At 36.1% G+C, this 13,514-nt stretch overlaps 2 pseudogenes; one reads left to right on the forward strand and one right to left on the reverse strand.

Moving 5' to 3' along the window:
• Positions 1-279: 279 nt before the first annotated feature.
• LOC127109128 (uncharacterized) lies at positions 280-379 on the forward strand (annotated as a pseudogene).
• An 8,824-nt stretch (positions 380-9,203) lies between these two features.
• LOC127103282 (fructose-bisphosphate aldolase 6, cytosolic-like) lies at positions 9,204-10,355 on the reverse strand (annotated as a pseudogene).
• Between the last annotated feature and the right edge of the window lie 3,159 nt (positions 10,356-13,514).

The raw sequence follows: 13,514 nt of genomic DNA on the forward strand, positions 1-13,514 counted from the left end.
GATACATTTAAACTTTCAATTTTCTGGACCAGAGCATCCACTTTTCCGTTAACGTGATCAAGGTTACTTATCTCGTACATGCCAGTTTTCGTTTGAGGCTTTTCCACCGTTGTTCGTTCGGTTCCCCACTGATAGTGGTTTTGGGCCATGCTTTTGATAAGCTGGTAGGCATCAGCATAAGGTTTGTTCATTAGTGCACCACCTGCAGCGGCGTCTATTGTTAACCTTGTGTTGTATAGGAGACCATTATAAAATGTGTGAATTACTAACCAGTCTTCCAAACCATGGTGTGGGCAAAGTCTCATCATGTCTTTGTATCTTTCCCATGCTTCGAAAAGAGACTCGTTGTCTTTCTGTTTAAATCCGTTTATCTGGGCTCTTAACATAGCTGTTTTGCTTGGCGGAAAGTATCGGGCAAGAAAAACTTTCTTCAACTCGTTCCATGTGGTGACTGAGTTGGAAGGGAGAGATTGAAGCCATCTTCTAGCGCTATCTCTCAATGAGAAAGGAAAAAGACGAAGTCGAATTGCCTCTGAAGTGACACCATTAGCTTTAACAGTATCAGCGTATTGGACAAATACGGATAAATGAAGGTTTGGATCCTCGGTAGGATTTCCAGAGAATTGGTTCTGTTGCACAGCCTGCAACAGCGAAGGTTTAAGTTCGAAGTTGTTTGCTTCGATTGCGGGCGGAGCAATACTTGAATGCGGCTCATCTTGCGATGGAGCGGCGTAATCTCTAAGAGCACGAGCTGGTTCTGCCATCTCGGTTATCGAAGGAAAAAGGTTTTTGAAATCAGGAAGTTCTACAGGAGGGAGATTGTTTGCAGCACGATATTCCCGAATTCGTCGTAAGACTCGGAGATATAGTTCGATATCGTTGATTCGTAAATAGAGCGGTTCGCCTTGTGAGCGAGTGCGTGGCATACAAATTAACGAAAGAAAGAAATAGAAGAAAAAGAAACCTTAGTCTCTACAGTGTAACGGAAGAGTTACGATATCGATTAAATAAAAGTCCCCGGCAACGGCGCCAAAAACTTGATCGCGACTTTATGAGTCGAATTTGGGGTACAAACTGCAAGTGCACAGTTCTATCGCGTAGTTTTAAAAGATATCGATCCCACAGGGACTTATGAATCGATATACCGTTATCTAAGGTTACTTCGTAAAGCTAAGGCAGGTAATACTTTGATTGTTTGGGGGAAGAGCTAAAACTAAAATAAGATCTAGATTAAATATTAATAAAGCGGATATCGGTATGTAGTTCGTCGTAATTAGGGAATCAATTCTTTGTCGGTTTCTTGGTTTTAAAATAAATCGTTTCAGTTAACTTTATTGATTAAAGGTTTTATCTCAAACTCTCGCTCTGTTGAATAAACCATGATTTTATGTTAATGTAGCTGTCACTTATAATTAAGTCAAAAACCATTTTTTGAAAGCAATAAAGTTGCAAAAACTCTTTTTAAGAAAACACTGACCGTTTTAAACACCCTTATCTCAAACTCTCGCTCTGTTGACTTAGGTTATACAATTAAATCCGAATGCTTAACTCTCGTCCTCACATTCAATTTTTAAAAATACTTTTTGGAAAAGGTCAGAATTTAATTAACTCTAAAACTTGCTCTCGCCCTGATCTAGAGTTAATGCCTAATTTACACTGTCCAGTTAAAACCTCAAACTCTCGCTCTATTGATTTTAACTTCTTTATGTCTTTTACTTTTGTAAAAAATCTTGTTATTAAACCTGTAAATTGAGACCGTAAAAAGATTGATTTTAATTTTAAATTTAATTAGACCGACTTAGTCTTGATCCCTTATTCCGCTTACTTTACATACCGATATCTAGGCGAATTAGCCAGACATGCTAAACAAACAAAAATACATATCATGCATAAACAGACTCATCCCAGGCAGATAATATAAATAAATAATAAAGCAAAGCATTAAATAATAATTAAAGAACCTGAATGCGTTAAACAATAGTCTTGAACACTCCACCACAAGCCGGTAGGATTTGTTCTTGGATTCTTCAATTAAACAATAAATTAAACCAAGGAAATAAAAACTAGATTCTAACGTAAGGTTAGATCCGGTAAAAAGTTACACAATAGTTTCCGGTTTAGAAACTATTGTGCGAAAAGAATTAACTAAATGCTAAAAAGGAAAATGTAAATTGCAAGGGAAATAGTGTAGAACTTGTAAAAAATAAATAAAGAAACAATGCCTAAATTGCTGGAAAAGAAAATTGCAAAAGCGAAAAACGGCAAAGGAAAAAAATTGGAAAAGCTTCCGGGGCCACTTTAGGTTTTAAAAGTGGCTATTTATATTGGTGTCATTAAGTAACTGCCTGCTGCCAAAAGGTCTTCAACGTGGCTAATTGCATGGCGTGGATATAGGGCCCAACACTCCTCAACGTCTCTTCAAGTCTCTGAGGCGTTACTTGCGCCAAAAATGTAGGGGAATGGTGTGACGTTCGTCACACCATGTGTGACGTTCGTCACAAGGCTGTTTTGCGTGACGCTCGTCACGCCCTCTGTGACGTCCGTCATAGGCACAACATTTGTGTCTTGCGCTTTGGGCTGGGCTTTGGCATTTGGTTCTTTTTCTCTCCTTTTTGCACCTCCTTTTCTTCCATTTTTACTTGTGCTTCAAAATAAACCACCTGAGACAAATAGGAAGAAAATACCACGTAATATCTTATAAAATGAAGTGAACTGAAATAAATAGTCATAGAATTTAATGGAATTAAGTCCTAAAATATGATATAATTTCGTGTTATCAATTGGCTACTAATCCCTTTTATCCGTCAATTGCCTCTTCTCTTGGAGGTCTTATCAAATAACACATGCCTCTTCTTGGAGGTCTTTGGGCACAATCTTGAACAAACATAAACAGAGCCTCTGAAGGAGGACTTGCCAGCAAAATGCCTGCCAAAAAGGTGACAGGACTTCATACTAAATGGAGTAAGAAGCTAACTACCTGAGTGGTGTGTCAACCACAATCCAAAGCTCAAGCAAGAGCTAAAGCAAGCAAGCAACTAAGGTACATGTACAAAGACTAAACAGTTAGTACTTCAGTCATAAAGCAGAAGACAAGCAGTGAAACCCTCTAACAGCTACACAATTCAATGCATAAGTGCCCTAGCACTCAAATGAACTCATGAGCTCACCATATCAATTAAAACCCTACAAAACAAACATAGGTTAGAACTCAATACATTTTGTATCTCACAAGGTGAGACCAAACCAAACATCAATGATAAGTATCCAAACCTGAAACACAAAAGGTAAAGTTAGTTCATGTACAAAGACAAAACTCAAAACCTAACCAAATGACCAATCCAGGACTCATTGTTTTGCATATTACACCTTCAAACACTCCCTCTAATGTCCTCAAAAGTATCAACATCAAATCAATAACCAAGTACCTCAACTGGCCTATGTAACGCAATGACCAAAAATATGCACAAAATGAACTTCCAACTTAGAAAATCCATATCAAAACATAAATGCATGCAATGACCTTGGGATTTTTTGCACGAGTTTCTTATTCCATGAATGTTCAACATGCAAAAAATCAAATCCAGAATGATGCAAATGCTAGGTGAACAAAAATGCACCAATTCAATGTCAAAAATGTGACACAAATTGTCACATTTTTCTCTATGTGTCAAAAATGATGATAACATGTGAGAAAAAATCCAAACCAGTGACCAATAATTCATGTCATGTATGAATGTCATGTATGCAAAAGATTGGATCAAAAAGCTCAAAAATGAGGATTTCACAATGCATTGAATGCACTAGGTCAATTTGGCACCATATTGATTCAAAAATTCCAACATAAAAATCCAGACATCAACAATCCTTGAATTGGACACCATAAAAAAGTAGACATCAATACAAAACCATGAAAAAAAATTGGGACTCAATTGGACATTTTTTGTATTTTTTATGAATTTTACAAAATGACCAAAATAAATGGAATATGCAATGGAAAATGGAGGGAAACGAGATATTCAAATAAACTCAGAAAAATCATCAGCCACAGGATCTGGCGCGCACATGCAATCAACGGTTCAAGTTCAAACTAAATGAAACGTGTCGTTTCATTAAATGACTCAGCCACCCAGTCATTGGTCAGCTCTCGCGTGGCCTTGGTCAAAGCACCCTCAACCAATCACACTTCCACGCAATGGCACACATGGCTCCACCTCAGCCAAACCCTAAGCCAACACAGACGCCGGAGCTCAGCTCCGGTCGTCTTCTCCGATGAACACACAGTGGCTCCCATGGCGGCGCCACCATATATTTTTCCAGAAATTCCTCAAACCACCACCGTTCCACTCGGTTTTCTACGCTGGTTCCAAATATCCTATTGGATTCTCCTAATTCCTCCTAGATTTTGCAAATCGAAGAGAGAAAGTTTCTATATCCAAACTTCCAGTCACCATAGCATCCTCAATACTCACTCAATCTCAATTATAATTACATATCCATAACCTACACATCACGATCTACAATCATATAACCTAAAAACAACAAAAGGAGAAAATAAAATTCGAATCACCTTGGAATGGAGCTTTCTGAAATCACGATCTCACGAGCTTAGCTGCTCCAGATCAACTCCTATGCACTTCCTGTGAAGCTTTAAGCAAAAACGAATGGATGAAACCTCTTGAATGTGCCTCAATTTCCAAATCCGATTGCCATGAGAATGCGCATGAACTGCTTGATTTCTGGATGAATTGCACCAAACAATGGATGATTCTTGATCAGTGAAGCATGAGGATCAAGAATATGCAATGATCTTTGAGCTTTGTGTGCAAAAAATGCAGAATCAAAGAGAGAGAAATTTGAGAGAGTTTCTTGAATTCTGATCTGAAATTGTTGTTATGGCAGTTATGATTAGGGTTTTGCTATTTATATTCCTTGCTAATGACAATGCTAATCATCTTTTCCATGTACTAATCATGATTAGTGAGATATGAAGCAATTTTCAAAAATGCAAAATGAGCTCCCATGCCCATAATACACGTGTTCAGCTCCATGTTATGGCTCCCATCCACTTAAGAACAACCAAGGGCCAGGATTTGAAGATCATTTAGCTTGCATCTTAAGCCAATAATGAATGGTGAAGATTTGCTCCATTTTGAACATGTGTGAAATAATGGACATACACGCCTTTCTCATGCATGGCAAGGGCTCATTTTCACTCAAATATGGTCCATGAAGAATGCTGAAGTGAAGCCTTGCCTTGGTCCTTTGCAAATCTTGATTTCTATCATGATATCATCCTTAGAACAAATGTGAAATAATGTGACTTTTGACCATGACTCCTCTTGCACAATTGAGCCAAATAATGTCACTTTGAGATGCCTTGAACATGAGAAGCAATTTGCAAAAAGAATGAACCAATTTGGAGCATTACATCAAAAGTTATGCCATTTTGAATTTCCATGCACACTTTGTGATCAAATGACCATAACTCCTCAACCATCCATCACATCGACATGAATTAGGGCTTTTTGGAAATGGGAGACAAAGATCTACAACTTTCATGTTCACCAAAAATACATTTTAAACTTATTTGATATTGGAAAGTCAAGTTGAAAGTGGACCAAAAACTTGCCAAATTTGGAAACTTTGAATTATAAGTCATTTTCCATTTTTAGTAACTTTTGCTATGACCTTTGAATCTTCAAGATGGATGTTTATAATGATGAATAGACCCCATTTGAACATGATTGAGGTGTCTCAACTCATTTCCCCACCTCATAGCCCTCAGTTGACTGCACAGTTGACTTTTGGTCCTCAAATGACCTTGAAATGTCTTGATCAACTTAAGCCTCTACCACTTGGTGAAATTGCTTCAAAATGAAACCCTAGCTCATGTAAGCTCTTTATAATAATCATGTGATCCTAATCCCAAGAAAATACCTCATCTCTTTGAGAAACCCTAGTTGGAAGTACTGCATTGATTAGGGTTGACCAGAGGTCACACCCTAACCCAGATGAACTGGAGGATGAACTCTGAAACCCTTGAAGATGATAGAACCATGATGATGGTGATATATCCTTGCATATAAGATGATGCTCAAGACCTTTGAAGAATCAGGAAACCCTAATTGAAGCCCATACCCTCAGATGGTTGATGATCAATTCATAGAGACCCTCAGGCTTGAATCACCTAGCTTCCCCATCTTTTGAAAAGACTTTGGAGGATGGCCTTCTCATTTTCATATGAGATGCAAAATGCAATGCCTAATGCCCTAAAACATGAAATGCGATGTCCCAAACTAGTCTCAAGAAGAGGGGAGCAGATTTTGAGGTGTTACACTTTGCATATACATATTGGGTTAACTTTAAATCTTTTCCCCTTCCCTTGGATAAATTAAAGTTCGATGGTGATATTTTGATTCATGAGTCAAGTCTAATCAATAGCTTGGTCTCCGATTCTTCACCACGACACCATGCTCCAGCCTTTTGGTACGACATATGGGCTTTGCTCATTATGTGTTAGATTTTTGCGTTTTGGAGTATGTTTTGCAGAAGATTTGTTCAAGATTTTACTGTTATTGATTTAATATGATTGGGTGATTTATTTGGCAACTGGATGGAGATTAATTCAGACTTAAATGAAGATTTAAATTTGAATTTAAATTAAAACAAATCATATCTCGTTGGAGATATTCAAGGAAAAAATCAAATATCCAACGGATTCTACATTAATTCTGGACAAAATTAAAGATATTATCCAAAGAGAAAATCCCATAGTTATTTTGCTATATAAGAAGCTCAAACCTACATTGGAAAGCAAGCACTCCAATTGAAGATCTTAGAGTGTTATGTTTACAAGAGTCATTATAATTTTTATGTACACCTCAATGTTTCAATAACTTGGCATAAAAGGTTTGTCTAGTTGAGTTATAAAATTCAACATTGTTATGTACACCTTTATGTTTCAGTAACTTGGAATGGAAGGTTTGTCTAGTTGAGTTATAAGATTCAACATTATTTCATCTTGTTAAGATTGAAGTTGATCACAAGGGTTTAATGGTTTTTTTTCCTTGTCACTAGTTTTGCGGCATATAAGAAAATGAGTAGGTTCTCATGTTTAGAGGAAGACTCTAAATAGAAATTCATTGGGTAGTGTTAGGAAGAGGAATTCAACAAAATAGGGTTTATTGTTGATTGTAAGTCTAATTGTACTAAGCTACTAATAATTAATTTCCTTTCTTGGGTTGTGGACTCAGCCCCCAGAGGTAGGTGTAGTTTCACCGAACTATGTAAACAATTGATTATGTTTTTTATTGCTTTTCTGATTCATCATCTAATGATTTTTATTATAGTGGTTATGGTGTATCTTGTCGAACTTATTGTCATAGCATCGTGTTCGACATCTATCCCACAAGGAACATGATTTCAATTGGTATTAGAGTAGGCACCCTAACCTATTAGGTGAGCTCTAGGGAAAATGAAATTTGCTTAAATGGAGACAATTAAAGATGAAGGATCAGTCAATAAACCACCTATTTTGGATGACACAAATTATGATTATTGGAAGGTGATGATGATGGCTTTTCTCAAATCCCTGGGAAGCAAAGCATGGAAAGTCAGGTTAAAAAGATAGAAACATCCAATAATCACTGTTGAAGATGGCACAACCGATCTGAAATCAGAAACAGATTGAACTGATTCTGAAGATAATGAAGCCCTTAGGAACTCCAAGGAATTGAATGAAAATTTTCAATGGTGTGGACAGGAACATGTTCAAGCTTATCAACACATGTTTTGAAGCCAAAGAAGCATGTGAGCTTCTGAAAATTGCACATGAAGACACATTCAAGGTTTGTATGCCAAGGTTGCAACTCCTAGCAACAAAATTTGAGAACATGAGGATGAATGAAGATGAAACTGTGAGTGAGTTTCACATCAGATTATGTGACATTGCCAACACATCCTTTGCCTTATGTGAAAATATGTATGAAGAAAAGCTTGCGAGAAAGAATCTATGATCATTATCTAAGAGGTTTGATATGAAAGTGACTGCTATTGAAGAAGCTCTAGACCTAAGTAGAATAAAGGTTGATGAACTCATTGGTTCTCTATAAACCTTTGAGATATCCATCAATGAAAGATCATAAAAGAAAAACAAGGTATAGCCTTTGTATTCAACACTGAGGAAATTGGAATTCAAGGTGACAAAGAAGGGATCTTGGTAGATGATATATCTCTTCTTGGGAGAAAATTCAATAATTCCTTGAAATATTTGGACATGAAATAAAGGACCAATGTCCTAGACAAAAGGTCCAACATAATTCCTTGGGACAAATACATGAATGAAGAAGAACCCAATATTGGGAAGGGTACTCATTGCTTTGAATATAGATGCTATGGACACATTAGACAATAATTCCTTAACTATCTAAGGAAACAAAAAAGGTATTAACCATCTCTTGATATAATTCTGAAAGTGAAGGTGAAGGGGAAACTGCCAACAATGGAATATCATATTATGGAAGATGTGTATCTGAAAGAAAGACCAGTATTGATGATATATTTGAAGAAGAGCTTGATACTTCTTTAAACAAGTGGAAATAAGCATGTTTAACTATAGACAATTTTAATAAGACCATTGGTATTCTTCATAAGGATTCAAAAGAACTTGCTTCAACCATCACATATGGAGAAGAAAATATTTCTTCCCAAAACTCCAAACTGGAAAACTCGATTCTTCTCGAATGGTAGTTAAAGAATTCAAGCTTACCTGATAAAAAAAATTAGAATGTGGAGAAATGACTAAGGATGTGAATAAAACCAATGAAGGGGTGGGCATGAAATATGTGAACAAGAAGATCCCCCCCAAAGGAGGTTGCTATTTATGGAATGAAGACTAAACTTTTGAAGTTGGACCATATGTCCCAACATCGTGCTCAACATATGTCACCTTATCATAGGAGAAACAAGAAACAACCTATGATATGTCACCACTATGGAAAATATGGACGTCCAGGGCCTTATTGCTTCAAATGGTTGGAGTTAAACATCAGAGGACACAAGGAAGTTCATGCTAACAATCAAACAAATCCCAAAACAAGCATAATCAGAACCTCACAAGCATATTTTGGTAATTAGCATTTGTAATCCTTAACATGAAGTTACTCTAAAGCACCAACACCAAGGTTATAACCACCTTAATAATTTCAAAGGGTTGCTTTTAAATTTGCGTTACACCTAACATGCAATGCAACTTGTGCCCTAGGGATATTTTCGATTTTTCCACCCCAAGCCTTAAGAGTACTCTACTGAAATGCCATTCCATAAGAGAATTCCATACTCCAAGGCTTCTTTCCCTTAAGTTTGTTCATTGGATTAAGGTTAAAAGTTTCTTTCTCTTCACTTTGTCCACCAGACAAGAAAACTATAGCAAGAACAACGGCCAGAACGATTCGTAACAAAGCTGAAATGGTGTGTTCGACTATAACCTCGGGAGCAACTTTAGTTGAATATGATCCTGGTGTCACCATATTAGGCTTCAAAAGGGTACCTTCTAGAAGAACATGATGGTCACTCAATGCCTTGTAACACGCTGCAAGAACACGTTCAGTTACTTCGGTGCATTTTGCAATGTCATGGGATCCATCTACTAGAATCTCAAGCTCAACAATTGGAACCAAATCGTTTTCTTGGCATATGACCGCGTAACGAGCTAAACTGTGGGTGTTTTCGTGGATTGATAATGGAGATGGTTCATTTGGATCAATCTTTAAAATGGTGCACCATTTAGCAAACCTTGAACCTGGTTCATAATACTTCTTACACCTTTGACCAAAGTCATATAAACCTTGAGTTGTGGTTTCGTCATTTGTGAAGGGAAGTTCAACGGTTCCCTTGTCAACCTTGATACCAGGAAGAACTTCAACTTTCTTCAACACCTTTGTAAAGAGTTCGCCTATACACAATTGAAAAATATGTCAAGGTCATAAACAAAGTTGTCGCAAGCTTTTAGAGGCCCTGTGTAAGCATGGGTTGTAGGCAAGCAGTTAGATTGATGGTGTGTTAAGGCTACCATGAGCGTAACGCTCTCTGAGTAGTGGTAAATGTGTATAACTTAATAATTTTTCATAGCATTAACCTTTTGGGTGTAATGATATGTCTTCCCTCCCATTGGGGAAAGGTATTTATAAATGCTTTTTTGGATCTGGGTTGTAAAGTTAGCAGGCAGTTATGCCCACCTTCATGACTAAGGAAGTGGTCAAGGAAAGACTTAGTCTTCCCAGGACCATGGAAGAAGTGGTTTCCCCTCTTAACTGACTCTCTTTAGTTAGTCATTGTGGGTCCATGTCATCACCCATGTCTATTGGGTGATTAGGACAATGGGATCCCAACCGGGAGGGTTGTATTATCACATATGGGAGACCTCTAGACCCATTATGGGTGCCCTCATGGCCCATTTTGAATGGCTGGTGGCTTCGTTGGGTGCCTCGTCTCTTTACTCCTTAATGACATTCCTCATAAGTTACCCCTCAGGGCCAAATAAAAATATAACACTACAAACATGTTTCATTTCGTCTTGATTTTTGACTAAACATATAAAACCAATAGGTATCGGCTATCTTTACTTGATATTGTTGGTCTTATGTCAACCATGCTGACTTTCTCATTTGGGTTTGCCTTCTTGGAATATCGAAAGGAGGCAAATTTCACATGGACACTAGAGAAGCTGAAGGAGTTGTTCACATATGAGAAGCTTCTTTTCAAGGTCATGGTGACAGATCAAGATCCTTGATGAATGCCATTGAAATTGTGTTCGAAGTGTAAAGAGCACGTTGAGGCTAATAGGCAATAGCCTGTTATGGATATATGGGACTAAGTTATGTATTAAAATAATATGTTTAAGTTTAATTAAAACTAACATCATTTTGAAATAGTATGTGCTCATATCCTTTCATTTTTTGATTATGTGCGCCAAACATGGTTATCACCCTATAAACAAAAGTTTGTTGCTGCATGGACTAACCAAGTTACTCATTTAGGGAACACAAAAACAATCATGCACATTCTATAATATCGTGAGTTTAATATTATTACACAAATTTTAATCTATTTATTTATTTAATTTTTCTCTAATGTTGTTTTATAGGGTAGAGTCTTCTCATTGGAGACTCAAGAACATGTTAAATACTAGTCGAGGAAATTTGTGCAAATATTGTGATGCATCCAACACCATGTTGAAGCTGCAACTAGGTGTAATTAGAGCATTGTTTCAAAAAAGTGTACTCAATATTAAGCATTGGAAAAACACTTCATTGTACTCGATAATGAACGACTTCGTCTCAAGACATTGTATGCAACACGTTGTGACGGAGTTGGAAATAGTAAAAAGAGTTGGTGCTGACAAGGTTGCATGTGGATATTTCATTAGGACAACACATGGGTTACCTTGTGCACGCGAACTTGCAAATATTAAAATACAAGGTTATCTTATTCCATTGAAATCCATTCATTTGTTTTAGAGGAAATTACACATTGAGTAGTATAAAGTCATTGAAGAAGAGAGCGAGACACAATTGGACTTAAACGAAGAATGTAAAGATGTGAAGATGTATTTCAGCACCTTGTATATTGTTGGCCAGAGGGCCATCAATAAAAAGGTGTGTAAACTTAAATATCCATGCACAAATTATATGTGTCCACCACCAGTCATGTACAAGTCAAAAAAAGGAGTTAATAAGAGTAAAAGGGGGCAAAAGAGTGATGAGAATCGTGATCCTTCAAACTGAGAGAGTATGTTGATGCCTTATAGGAAAATCAAACATCCATAAACTCATTTAATAAAGCTTCATCAAGTTAATCGTTTAGAAAGTCTTTAAGACATCTTTACTTGGCTCAGTTTCTTATTTTCTTTCATGACTATATTGAAGATATTATAGATGTGGATGCTGATGGAAATTATGATTTTAGTGTTATTGGAGATTTACTTGGATGAGGGGAAGGTTCATGGTCTTTGGTTTGGACACAATTAGATGGTGACATTTTTCAAAATGGTCATTTATATTCCAAGTTGTTCTATGATAGTATCGGAAGTCAAGAGTCATTGTGAATCTCTAGCTTGGGTGTTCCATATCGTGAGAAATGAATAATAATTTCTAACATGAGTTATCCTATTGCTTCTAGATATAATGTGATATTAAACTCGTTGTCTTGTAACCTTAACATCACTTTCTTCCTACTTGTGATATCCATATATGTCTATGAGTAGACAAAAAATTATTGCTATTGGCTTTGTCGTCTATTTTCTCCTGTCAATGACCACTGAAGAGATAGCTGTAGTGAAGGTGCAAGAGCATGGGAAACAACATATCCAAATTATATGCGATATTGGGAAGAAGAAGTCAAGAAGTCAACATATTTTGGATTGTATTAATATTGTTGTATGGTTAGAATTGTATTGATATTTATGTAGGGTTATGATTGAACTGACACTTTTGTAGGGTTGTAATTGTACCAATACTTTTGTATGAGTGTGATTGTACCAATACTTTTGTATGGTTGTTATTGTACCAACACTTTTATATCTTATGTCATGTTATGTTAGATTATGTTCATGTTATGTTAAGTTATATTCATGTTGCATAATGTAATGCTAATTTTCATGTAATGCAATGTTAAGTTAAAGTCTCAATAAAAAATAATAATTCAATACAACATAAAGTATTCAAAACAATCCAAAATAATGCCAAAGAGACAACAAATAATGAACAAGCATATAACATTTAAACTGGTCTACCATGGGCTCAACATCATTAGTAATGACAACATCCGACTCATCATTATGATCTTTGGACCGATCGGTTCAATCCGCGCTAGTCTGTAGATGATTGTCTCTATCATCTCCACCGCCTCCACCAGAGCTCTTTGCAACATGCCTATTACTCAACCGAAGTATAAATTTTCCAGCTCTTCCTCTTCTCCTCGTTAAACATAAAATAAATACCATAAAAAAAACTAAAAAACACTATTAGCCTACTAGATTTATAAAAAAAATCAGGTCACACCCCTACATATACCGATTTTTTGAAATATTCGATAACCAACATTATAACCTTACCGATAATTTTAAAATATCTGATAAGCTACATGCATTTTTACCGACTATTTTAAAAAGTTCAGTAAAAACTCATAGTATTTATACCGATTTTTTTAAAAAAACTCGATAATAATGCATCAATAAAATTAAATTATACGGGATATTCCTAAAAATACAATATAAACCCATAAATTTGATACCAACAATTTAAAATAAAAATCTATAAAAATGTATGGTTTATGTGAAAAATTAGGTATTATAGCAAAAAAAAAAATCGATTATAACACATAAATCGAATGAAAACCACTACTTATTTATAAAAATTAGGTATTTTTCCACAAAATCTCAAGGCAAAACGTTTTTTTATTTTTAAATTTGAAATAGGTGATTTTGATTGTGATTGATTTTTATGATTCATGGGTAT

This window comes from Lathyrus oleraceus, chromosome 7 (assembly GCF_024323335.1).
Source record: "Lathyrus oleraceus cultivar Zhongwan6 chromosome 7, CAAS_Psat_ZW6_1.0, whole genome shotgun sequence".
Taxonomy (NCBI): domain Eukaryota; kingdom Viridiplantae; phylum Streptophyta; class Magnoliopsida; order Fabales; family Fabaceae; genus Lathyrus; species Lathyrus oleraceus.